This window comes from Microtus pennsylvanicus, chromosome 5 (assembly GCF_037038515.1).
Source record: "Microtus pennsylvanicus isolate mMicPen1 chromosome 5, mMicPen1.hap1, whole genome shotgun sequence".
Classification (NCBI taxonomy): domain Eukaryota; kingdom Metazoa; phylum Chordata; class Mammalia; order Rodentia; family Cricetidae; genus Microtus; species Microtus pennsylvanicus.
Genome location: NC_134583.1, coordinates 40895687 through 40909052, shown reverse-complemented (window position 1 = coordinate 40909052; position 13366 = coordinate 40895687). Strand labels below are relative to the sequence as shown.

Genomic DNA, 13366 nt, shown 5'->3' with positions numbered 1-13366 from the left:
TCTAATATGGTAATACTAATATAATGCACATTGATTTATTAATGATATAAAATATATTATAATTGCGTGTACAATTATACAAAATGTCCAGAGCAAAAGAACAAATGTATATGAATATACGGAAACTAAAACAAAACAAAGTAAGAAAGTTCAATGTATAAAGCTAGACAACTCCTGGAATCCTATGAGCATAAAATTTGAAAAATAAATAGTTTTGGAACCTAAATTTCTTCAATGAAATAAATTTGTCTACCTCCAAGACTCTTTGCAGGCAACTCTGTGATTCTGTGACATCCAACAAAAAGAACATATGTATACCATATGTTGCCCTTGTTTGGTGTTAAAAGACAGTTACAAGTAAAAGTGTAAAATTAAGCATCACCTTTGCTGAAGGAAAGCAGGGCAGAACTACATTTATGCAGAGGGCCTCAGAGACAACTAGAACAGGTGATCTGCAAGAGAGCCCAGAACAGAACAGCAGAAAATTCTCTCTCTCTCTCCCCTGCCCCTCACCCTCTCTCTCTTCCTCTTCCTCTCTCTCTCTCCCAGTCCCTCCCTCTCTCTCTTCCTCTTCCTCTCTCTCTCTCTCTCCTAGTCCCTCCATCTCTTTTTTCCTCCCTCCTCCTTTCTTCATTAGGTGAATGTATTTGGTAATTCTTAAGCACCTTAACAAATACCCCATTGTCAGTTTTACTTTGGATTAGGCACAAGTTAAAGGTTCAGGAAACAAAGCACAGGAGTGGCCATGGCATAGATACAAACAGGGATAAAATAAATAAATGATTTCCACAAGAATAGTCATGTTCCCGGTGTCCATTGCCCTGCATAAGTGAAAAATGTTGGATTTTTTAACATCTTCTTTCACCATTGGCGAAATTTGTACTTTAAAAGGATCCATGAACATTTGGTTTGCTTTCTCCTTTCCTTGTGTCTTCCTTGGATTGCCCTCAGCAGTTGTTTCCACAACTTCTCTTCTGAAAAGGTCTGAAGACAGGACACTGAGCTGAAACAGGTAACCTAGAGCCTCTGCCTAGGAGCAGTTGGAACCCTTGGAGAAACCCTTTCTTCCTCTCTGAAGGACATTGAAGGCCAAGGTCCTGTCTGTAGATATGTCCTTCTTTGGAGTGGATGGGGAATAAGATCAAATTTGCTTAATTCCTACTGGATTTTACAGTTATTGCAGGCACCATTTCGTTGCATGTTGGTCTTCATCCTTCAGGACAAAGGTGTCAGAAACAATATCTTCGAGCTGTTTAAAACAAGTCACCCTCTAGGTGATACAGACTAAATATGGGGTATAAATTCTAGTGAGTAGAAATTAATATGCCATCCTTTTCTCTGAAGTTATCAGAAGTATATAAGCACCACCATTTTATGTGAAGCGGCTTCAAAGATCTGATAGAGCCATTCACTATTTAGGTAATATTGTTGTTCCTTTGCGGAACTACAGCTCCCAGCGTTCCTCTGGACCATGGACACATTTCCCAGAAGCCTTTGCATTCCTCGTTAAAAGGCGAGGGTCACTACGACCCCGTCCCTTTTTCCTCTTCCCCCCCCCTGTTGTGTCAGCACACCTTTACCTGCCCGCTGTTACCCCTCCCCCATTAAAAGTGCACCCACGTGGGACCTCCGCGTGTCTGTGTTTTCTTCCCCGTGTAACGTCTTTACCCTCTAACCCACAGACAAGAAAGCCAGTAAGAAATTAGGAACAACAAATATTGTTCTTGTTTCTTATCTTATTCCATCCAGAAATAAGACAAGAAATGTCCCAACCCCAAACTATGCTGAATTATTGGAACTTTAGTACAGAATATAAGGTACATCCCCTACAAATGTTTAAGACACATTAATAAATGCAGAGCTCATTATGCAGTTCAATGAAAAGTTTTATTCTTAAAAGATATACAGTCCTATTTAAAAATATAAAGACTATTTGAAGTTTAATTAGTTTCTTTATATCAGGTTACAAGACTTCATTTTCAACACATTGAGTAGTAGATAAGACTGGTTATTTCTACAAAATAGTTTTTCAGGTGTTTTGTTATTTATTTGTTTTTTTTAAATATTGATGTAAAGGGTTGGGAACAATTTAGTACCAGACACCTTAGCATTATAGTTTAAAATCAATGGAAAAGGAGAATCTTTAGATGTCCTGTCAAATCAATTTTTATCTTATATCTCCAGGGAATACAATTAATCTGTAAGGAAAAACAAATGCCTTAAAAATCTCTGTTACCCAGCACTCCCTGGCTATGTTGAAAATGCTTCTTTTATCCATGCTAGGTTTTCCAACATGACTAAACACGATAATGTTCTCTTATGATTATGATCTCTTATAACACCTAACCTATGGTTAATGCAGATTCCACACTCAGTGCAATGTATTCCAGTCTGCAGTGTTGATAAGGGGCTCACTCCAACATCAACCACCTTATTGCAGTGTGATGACTAATACAAAAGCGTGATGATAATTAAAACTTATTATTCCTAGCAATAGTGGATATTGAACATGAACCAACCATCTTCTGTAACCAGGGAACACGTCCAGGGGTGGGTCTGGGCCAGTAATCCACCCACAAACCTTTTGACCTATAATTCCTTCTGCCTACAAATAAGCTGGGGTAAAGATGGCACAGAAATTGTAGGAGTGACCAAGTAATGTCTGGCATAGCTGAAAATCTATACCTCCATAGGGAGTTCTACCCTGAGGGCCAGGACCCAGAGGTAGGATATCCCAGAGACCTAGGAAAGAACCAAACAGGAATGGAAAAAAAATCAGTGAAATTTTTTTCTTTCCTAAAGATATTCTGCTATACTCATAGATTCATGCTTAGCCCAACTGTCATGAGAGAGGTTTCATAGAGCAACTGAAAAAAACAAAAACAAAAACAACAACAACAAAAAAAACAGGTGCAGAGCCACAGCCAAATATTAGGTCAGTTGCAGGAATCCTGCAGAAAACAGGAAGGAAGCACCATAGAACCCAGTTGTGTCAAGGGCAGGGGAAGAAAATCCACAGAACCAACTAACCTGGACACCTAGGGGCTGACTGAGACTAAACTGCCAACCAGGGAGTCTACATGGGACTGACCTGGCCCTCTGCATATATGTCATACTTGTGTAACTTGGTCTCTGTGTGAGAAGCCTAACAGTGAGGGCAGGGGTTGTCTCTGATTCCTCTATTCCTCCTACCTTTTGACTTATTAAGCCTTAATAAAAGAGGCTAGTCTCACTGCAACTTGATATACCATAGTTAGCTGGTATTCATGGAATGCTTGCCTGCATCTGAATAGAAACAGTGGAGGAAGAGTGGATGGGGAAGGGGGAGTTTGCAGAAAGGAGAGAGGGAAGGAAACTTTGGTTGAGATGTTAAAACAAATAAACAAATAAATATGAAATACCAAAACACTTATGTATGAGGAAAATGTGGCATTAATAAGAAAACAAACAGGTAGAGCACTGCCTAGTAAGTCAAGGAAAATTGAGTGTAAACTGTGGTTATCAGAGACCGGAAGAATAGGGATGGAAGAGAGACTCTTCATGGTAATAAAGCAGTTAAATAAGAGCAAGGGAAGAGGGGCTTTGTCCCCTAGTTTTGTTGTACAATAGCAGGCGGTAATGTATTCTATATTTCAGACAGGCAGAAAAAGGATTTTTAATATTGTTATTACAAATGATAAATGTTAAGAGACAAATTTTTCACCTGATTTAAATTTATATATCAGTGAGTGTTATTCTTTTGGTCCCTGCCCTAGCCACGCCCACTCCTTTTTAACCTCTGCCCTCCACAGGCCACTCCTCTCTCCCTGTGTTCTCCCCCGGTGTACACACGGGGCTCTGTCTCTCTCCCCTCTCTCTCCCTTCTTCTCTTTCCTCTCTCTCTCTCTCTCTCTCTCTCTCTCTCTCTCTCTCTCTCTCTCCCTCCCCCTTTTTAATAAACACTTATGGCTATTTCCTGTATTTATGTGTCTGACCCTCCGCCACCGACGCCGACTGTAGCCGCTTGCTCGGGTGCACCGGCGCCCGGCACTGCTGGGACCCGCCGGAGTTTGCTGCAGGGCGGGGGGACCCCAGGGATATTTTTTAAGAATAAGAGTGAGTATATTGAAACAACACATGATAGCTCTCTGAAATGCATTTCATGTACTCATATAGCAGTTAAAACAAACTTAATTTTCATGAAAAAGAAAAAGCAACAGTTTAAAGTCATAGATAAAATCACAAGTAAGGAAAGGCAGAACTTATATATTTAAGTAAAAAGTCTCAATTCTAGCCAGGTGATATTGGTGTGTGCCTTTAATCCCAGTATTCAAGAGGCCAGACTGGTCTACAGAGAGAGTTCCAAGACAGACTCCAAAACTACAGAGAAATCCTGTCTCAAAAAACAAACAAAACAAAACAAAAGTCTCAAATCTAGAAACCCTGATAGTTTCTTTCACAGTTAAAGGTGTGTTTAACATGCAACAAAATGCACAGCAGGCAGACAGCAGTGGTCTCCTCCCTTCCTCCAGATGCTTTGGGCCACACTGTTATTTGTGCGGGGAGTAATGTCAGCTCTAGGATTACCGTCATTCACAACTTTGCTCTTGTATCTTCTCTCTGTTAAGGAATTTCCAGAAGCTTCTTTCTTTGTGAATTTTCCACTGAGCTCATTGTTGATTTGAATATCCTGAACATGCTTATTGCACGCTTCCTCTCTTAAATGTAGACTGATAATCTCCCATCTGGACATTTCCATGGGGAGTTATACATAGAATTCTTTTGAATATTTGCATGAAAGAAAAGAAAATGTGCCTTATTTATGATTTGATGATGATGGTTCCCTGGCTATAAAACTTCAAGCCATTATTTCCTTTGGCATTTTGATATCTATTTAGCAAAATAAGTCCAAGAATAATCTAGCTATTGTCGATATCTTGTAGCTATTTTTGAGATTTAAAAATTATGTTTATTTTTATTCATATCAGCTTAGTCATTGAACTTGTAGAACTATAGATTTATAGACTAACCTTATACTGAAGAATGAATATAATTTTGATTTTAGCCAATGAACTATCAGGGCCATCTAATATATCATCTGACTCTGTGGCTATCCTTCCATTGATCTCTTCCTGGCAAGGCTGCTGTCTCCTTCGCCTCTCTTTCAATCTGAGTACTTCCTATGATTGCAGTTTTACCTCAAGCAATAGTCAGCATTAGAGAGCTTACTTGAAATGCAAAAAACTCTGTGTATATTTTCACTTTCTAATTGAATGTACAAATTATTCTATTCCAGGTTTTAGAATGATCTGGAAAGTGCCATAGAAATTAATTAAATTTCTTTCACCATAACAAACCACCATGACTTATAAACTTTTACTAGTGATAAATTCTAAATCATGTTAAAAGACAAGACCACATGGCCATGTTAAAATTAAAAAAAAAGCTGTGTCTCTAATTATTCTGAAATGACTAGTTTGACTGTGGCCATATTTGATTTTATTACTTCTATGAAACTCTTCTCTTGAGAAATCATGTGCAGATGTTTCAACAGAAACCACAATGAGAAAAAGCAGCTTCACTTTCCCAGCATTAATGGAAGGAAGTGAATATCCTAGAAGAAAGCCAGCAAAGATGAGTTGTGTTCTGAGCATCACTCAGGATCTCAACTATGATGTAGATGTGCTCGGGGAGCTGTGCTTGTAGACCACGTTGCAGTCTGTCTGTTCAATCCTCATCACTTCAGTTTCTTTCGCTTACATGGACGCACATGAGATACGTGCTTCTAGAAAGACAGGAGTTGATACCCTACCTTCCTGCCTCCTTCTTATAGCTTAAAAGGCTTCAAAACTTCTGGAGTAAACTCTGCTCATTTAACTATATATTATTTCATGGGAAAAATTTTGGCAACCATAAACTTGAAAGTACATTGAGAAGAATATGGCAGGGATGGTAATTTTTTGACTTCTATGATTTTAATAACAGGTTTAGATATAAATTCATGTTATGATTTACATCTAAAATACAAGTTGAGAAAACATTTAGACAAAACAAGTTAAAGAACAATAATTTAATGATAAGTTTTATAAATGAAACAGAAAATTCATAAAAGTTAAATATTATTTTAACTATATGATTTTAAAATAGGAATTTATTATACAGTTAATACCACTTTGATAAGAGTAGTTTAACTTTCTTATTATTTGTACTGATTTTCTCTCCAGTTTTTGTCAGTGACCATAAATATTTCCAGCATATTTAAAATACATAATTTACTCTTCATCATCTTTTCCTCAGGCCAGGTGGCAGTTCTCATAATTTCAGTGTGTCCAAGATGTACCCCGGACATGGGTGGCACTATGCCAGGACAGACGGGAAGATTTTCCAGTTACTTAATGCAAAATGCAAGTTGGAATTCCTTTCCAAAAGTAATCCTTGGCAGATAAACTGGACTGTCTTCCACTAAAGAAAACACAAAAAAGAACCCGCCGTGCAGTCAAATTCCAACTGGCCATCACTGGTGCATCTTTTGATGATGTAACGGCTGAAAGAATCAGAAACCAGAAGTTCAGAAAGCTCAGCAAGAGCAAGCTATCAGGGCTGCCAAGGAAGCAAAAGGCTAAGCAAGCATCCAAGAAAACAGCAATGGCTGCTGCCAAGGCCCCTACAAAAGCAAAAGATTGTGAAGTTTGTGAAGGTCTCTGCTCCTTGAGTTGGTGGAAAATGCTAGTTTGGTAGATCAGATTTTTGAATAAAGACGTATCTGTAACTTTAAAAATACAATAATAAATAATAAAAAATAAAGTATATGTTAGTTGCTCCATTTAGACCAATGAATGAATCATGTAAAGCTTATATTTCCACCCAGTTTAGATATTCTGACATAAGAGGTTTGCTACACCAGAGAAACAGTCTTCCTTGACCACTCCCATTTCAAAGTGAAATGATTATATGAGTTTGTGTGAATCTAGTCCTTCTTGAGACAAGCACTATTAACACTCCTCTGGCTATATTTGGTCATTCACATAGTTCTACATTGTAGCACCAAAATTATTATCTTGTTTAGTATTCAGGATATATTCCTACATTTATATCAGAACAAATTAATTTCCAGAGAGATGAAGATACTTTACTTGAGACAAACAAGTGTCAAGGGACAAGTAGCAGCAATGTGGAACATGAGGAGTTTTCTTCACAGGTCTTGGGTGACATGCTAAGGCTTGTAGGATAAGCTTAAGACATTGTTTCTTCTTTAAAGGAACTTGAACTTTAGTTGGGAAGATGATTGACACTGCAAAACAGCTTGTGTGTGCAGTACATGGTCTTTCATGGGGCCAGAAAGACTTTGCTGCTCAAAATACCTGCTTCTTTGAGTTGACTAAAGATGGATGAAACACCTGATAAAAAAAAAGTTTTAACTGATCAAAGAAGCTTTCTTTATTTTTGGTTTTTTTTGTTTGTTTATTTGTTTTTTTTGGTATTTTGAGACAGGGTTTCTCTGTAGCTTTGGTGCCTGTCCCGGAACTAGCTCTTGTAGACCAGGCTGGCCTTGAACTCCCAGAGATCCGCCTGCCTCTGCCTCCTGAGTGCTGGGATTAAAGGCGTGCGCAACAACCACCCAGCTAAAAGAAGCTTTCAAAGACATCTGTTGTCAGCAGATGTAAGATAATTTGAGATAGAAACCATCTTGTAGTTTAGATCCTGTCTAAATATAAACACATCATGTCCATATTACCATGTGTCTCCCCAACAACCTGCAGCACACAGCACAACTGCAAAATAGAAGCAAGCTATGCCCCTGAAGAATGTATCCAGTTCACCTTGGCACTAGGCCTCTGGAAGGACCTGTTAGATGATGCATCTAATGCACAGCTGACCTTGCTGTTCCTAGTCACCTCAAGCACTACCCTGTATAAAGCCACTAGCAGGTGATTAATATTCAGCTGGACTGTTAACTAGAGTACTAAACTGGAAACATGATTTGCAATCTGTTAATGTTATCTTAAAATCTTGTTAAGTGAGAATGGAAGTTATCATTAAGAGGAACAATATAAATTAGCACTGCAAGGTTATCTTTCACCTCTTATTTTTCACTACCATAATTGGGCACATTGGATAAACATAGCCAAGGAGGAGAGACGGTTGTACCTTGCCCTTTGTGGACAAGTTCATACACGTAAACCACATTCATAGCACCTGGCACATAGCGGGTACTGTAAAACATGCCAGCTTGAATGGGAGTAGTAAATGTGATAATGAGAAAAGATAACCACCTACACAGCTTCTCTCCCAACTCTTCCTGTATCCTTCTCACCTATTTTGACCTTGCTTTCCTTATCCTTCCTCCTACCCCCACCCTAGGCTACTCACTTTTTCTACTGGAACCCTATCAAAGGGCCATAACAAGTACCAGAAGGTGTCTGTTAATGTCCAAACATATTTCAGTTTATTCTTTTTAGTAAGTTTCTTATTGACCACCAAATTTTAATAAAAAAAGAGTTAAAATCTACTTAAAATTGCCTTAAATTTTATTAGCTGAAAACTTGGGCTCCCCAAGACTTTGCAGCATGTCTGCCTAGTGTCCATTGATCCAGTCAGCAGATACACACCACAGCCTCTTTTCTTGTTAATTGCCTAATTATTTCCTTTTATCTTGTGCCCTCTGCCAGTGCCTTTTATTTCTGACTCATGTTATTTCTTCCCTGAACGACGCTTTTATTCTGGTCTCTCTACCTTGATGCCATTCAAGTGAACTATCATTCACATTTTACACTGAAGTCAGGGGCCAGACTTCATTATAGCCTGACTATGAGACTGTCCTTGATTCATTCAGGTCCCTGAAGCTTTTACGGTCAAGCTGATTCACTCTTTTTCTTCCAACCTTGGTTGCAGAGCCTCCTAGTTTCTCTGCCTGATACCCCCTGCTGTTTCCCTCCTGTCCTCTTCCCTCACAACATTCAGTTCATTCTTCATGACTAGATCTCAATTTTGTCTCCACTGGAAAAATACTCTGGGTCTCCCTGATGACATGGATGATCTCCCTCTGGAGTTGCTGCTTTCTCACTGGCTCTCAGCATCACATGTGACAAAGATTCAATACTGTACATGAGCTTACAGGGTATGCAAAGAGATCAGGAATTTCTTTTCTAGCAAGGTTTTTTACTTTAAGCCAAGCAGACAGTCCCAAATAGCCCATAATACCCATGACAAACTAACAGCTAGTGTAACTTTACTGAGTGAATGTCCACCTGCTTCTCTGATAAGTCCACTTGTTGACACTCTTATATTGTTGTGTTTATGACTGGTGAACAACAGTCACATGTAAGAGCATTTTCATTTTCTAGGATCTCATTTAATCAACGTGTGTTAATTGTACAAGTTAATTTGCTATGCCGTGATACTTCGATGCACATATTTATCTTGTCTCCCTTCTTGTCCCTACTGTATCTCTAGGGCCTAACAGCCTCTCTTCTATGTTTTCGTCATCTGTCTTAAGTTTGCCAAGAGAGGAAACATGATAGTTGTCTTTGTGTATCTAACTTATTTCACTCATCATGGTGCTTGAAATCCCATATCTTAAAAACAATAGAATTCCATTCTTTTTTAAAAATATTTTTTATGGTTTATTTAACCTTATTTTATGTGCATTGGTGTGAAGGTGTCAGATTCCTTTCAGACAGTTGTGAGCTGCCATGTGGGTGCTGCGAATTGAATCCAGGTCCCCTGGAAGAGCAATCAATGCTCTTAACCTCTTAGCCATCTCTCCAGACCCTTGGAATTCCATTCTTATTTACAGTTGAACAATACTCTAATATGATATATGTTTCTAGATATATATGCATATATTCTCTTTATCAATGCAACTGTTAACAGACATCTAAGCTAACTCCATATCTTGTCTTTGTTGTTGTTTTTGCTTATTTGGTTTTGTTTTTCTTTGTTTTGATTTTTGTATGTGGAGTTCATATGGATCCACAGTTGGTATTGGTGGTTACTATGTAGTTCTACTTTTACTGTTTCTCATAGTCGTGGAATTAATTTACATTGCCATCTATAATGTATGAATTTTTTTTTACCTACATTCACACCTACCTGTTACTTTTGTATTCTTTTTACAATAACCAACTAACTTGGCTGAGACAGAATTTGAATGCAGGTTTTATTTGCATTTCCCTGATGCAGGTTTATTCCTGGATCATATTCAGTATAGTTCAGAAACCAAGCATATAGAAGCCCAAATACATTATTTTCTATACTAAATTGATTTTGTTAAATTTTCAGTAGCCAATAAACATGTTTACTAAGTAAATGTAACATATAAACTACAAGATAATAGTTTAACAGATTGTACTCACATTAACTAAGGGGCTCTGCCACACTGTTGCCTTTGGCCACCTGTTGTCTTTCATCTAACAACTTTTTTCCTGCTCTTGGCAGAAGCATCCTAAGAAGTTTCATCATTCTGCCATAGTCCTTTGTAGCTAGCCACCTAATGTCTCCATATCTTTTTACATTTTTTTTTTTTTTTAGAGTAGCAGGAAGATTTATTGGGGCATCCTAGTAAAGACGCTGGGGCTTGCCCATGGTGCTCTTGATATACAAAGCCTGGACATTTTGCCAGTTCTTCTTGAGCAAGGACACCAAGAAATTGACAGCCAAGTGGATGTTGTAGACCAGCTCGTCGTCCGTCATCTTCACGTGGCCGACAGCGACAGCCAGACACAGCACCTTCTTCATCTGGAACTTGATCGTGGACTTCACCTCGTCCACTTTGGCCACCATGTTTTCATTGTGTGTCAGCAGGGAAGGGAACTTGCCAGCCTTGTTCAGGCCTGGGCCCAGAATACGCGGGATCTGCTTGATCAGAGACTCAGAGGCCAGAAAGGCGTCATACTTCTTGGCCAGTTTTTTGACCAACTTCTTGTTCTTATTGAGCTTCTTCAGCGCCTCGATGTCCATGTGGGGGATATCCACGGCCTTGGCCTCATCGCAGTGCTGCTGGTCCCCCAGGACGCACACCGAGAACTTGGGGCGAGGGGTGGACTTGAGCCTGACGGTGCCTGAGAAACGCTTGTCCTTCTGGGGGTCGTAGTTCTTCAGGCTGATTTGCAGCTCCACCGTTTCCAGAAACTTGCAGCGCTTGCGCTGGTTCCCGTGCAGGACCTCCCGCACCGCCTCGTACAGGGTGTCGCGAGAGACTTTGCTGCTCATGGCTGGAGAGGCTGCGGGAACCGGAAGGAAGACTCTTTTTACATTTTTTAGAAAAACATACTCTGTATATTTTTACACGATTATAAACTTTTACTCAACATAATATTCTTTTTTCATTTTTATTTTTTTATATTTTATTGAAAAAAAATTTCTGCCTCCTCACAGCCTCCCATTTCCCTCCCCCTCCTCCTATTCCTCTCTCCCTCCCCTAACTACTCTCTCCCTCCCTTTTCAGTCCAAAGAGCAGTCAGGTTTCCCTGCCCTGTGGAAAGTCCAATGTCCTCTCCCCTCCATCAAGGTCTAGGAAGGTGAGCATCCAAACTGGCTAGGCTCCCACAAAGCCAGAACATGAAGTAGGATCAAAACCCAGTGCCATTGTCCTTGGCTTCTCATGAGCCCTCATTGTCCGCCATGTTCAGAGAGTCCGGTGTTATCCTAACCCCCCCAAAAAACATATAGTTATACTCCTGGATATGGGAAGTAGACAAGATTGCCGGGCAAAAAATTGGGATCTTGGGGGTGGGGTGGGATGGGGGTAAGGGGAGATGGGGAGAGAAAGGTGAGAAGGGGAGGATGGGGGGAACTTGGGGAAATGGGATGGTTGGGATAAAGGAAGGATGGATATGGGAGCAGGGAAGCATATATCTTAATTAAGGGAGCCTTCTTAGGGTTGGCAAGAGATTTGAACCTAGAGGGGCTCCCAGATGTCCAGGGCGATGTCCCCAGTTAGTTCTTCGGGCAGCTGAGGATAGGGAACCTGAAATGACCCTAGCCTATAGCCATACTGACGAATATCTTGCATATCACCATAGAACCTTCATCTTGCAATGGATGGACATAGAGACAGAGACCCACATTGGAGCACCAGAAAGATTTCCCAAGGTCCCAATGAGGAGCAGAAGGAGGGAAAACATGAGCAAGGAAGTCAGGACGGTGAGGGGTGCACCCACCCACTGAAACAGTGGGGCTGATCTATTGGGAGCTCACCAAGGCAAGCTGGACTGGGACTGAAAAAGCATGGGATAAAACCGGACTCTCAACATAATATTCTTTTGGTATAATCACACTAACTTTTGGGGCTATACTTCAGTGTTTTACTTGCATAACATGAATTATTATTTTATTATACCAATATTAAGGAAAATGCTACCAATAGTTGATATGAATCTAGTTTTGTGCTTCTAATTTTTCCTGTTATATATCTTCTGATATAGAAGTAAAAGTTCTTGTTTTTCACATGTAGAACAAGTGTATAGAAAACAACACCACTCCAGAGCAAACCATTGCTGCCTAAAATTGTAGTTACAAAATGATTATTCATAATTTGGAATTACTCTGTGGTTATAATTTAACTAACTGATCATTGTAAGTGGAAACAGACAAGATCACCTGACAAAATTGGGAGCATGGATGCAGGGAGTAGAAGAAAGGGGAGAAGGGGAGGGTTGAGGAGATCTTGAGGGAACGAAATAGTTCAGATGGAGGAAAGACAGATATGAAAGCAAGGAAAGAGATATCTTGATTAAGGGAGCCATTATAGTGTTAGCAAGAAACCTGGCTAACCCAGGAATCTACAAGGATGAACCCAGCATTCGGAGTTCTAAACCAGTTACTTTTTCTTTTCTGCTAAATAAAGCAAAATAGGTGTTTGGTTTTTCCCAGGAACCATGAGGGAGCATCCCACTGTGTGTGGGTCCCTTCACATGGTGATACAGCTGTCTTTGAGTCATTTCTATCCCTGTAAGTAACCTCACACCTAGATTCCTGTAGGTAACCACCAGAAAACTCATTGGTGAACAAGATAGACTTTGGTGGTATTTGTGTGTTGTTCTGTCAAGGACTCCTCCTCAGGGGTAAATGATGTTTATTCACACTCCTCCAATAACAGTATGACTCTCTAACACAAATAATAAAAACCCAGAGACAGAAATTGGGTTTCAATGCAAAACCAGAAAAGCAAAGCAGCCAAGCCACTAGAGAAGTCTTACCTCTACCAAGGCTAGGCGACTATAGACTAAGCAGACTAAGCCCCTCTCTCTCTCTTCTCATTTTATATTCCCTCTAGTGCTGGGAATAAAGGTGTGTGACTCTCTAGCACTGGAAGTAAAGGTGTAGTCTGCTACCACCTGGATTTGTTTCTGCATTGACCTTGTGTAGATCAGCATGGCCTTGAACT

General features: G+C 39.8%; 1 pseudogene; it reads right to left on the bottom strand.

The window, feature by feature from the left end:
- Window positions 1-10502: 10502 nt before the first annotated feature.
- On the bottom strand, window positions 10503-11212 carry LOC142850752 (large ribosomal subunit protein uL1 pseudogene; annotated as a pseudogene).
- Between the last annotated feature and the right edge of the window lie 2154 nt (window positions 11213-13366).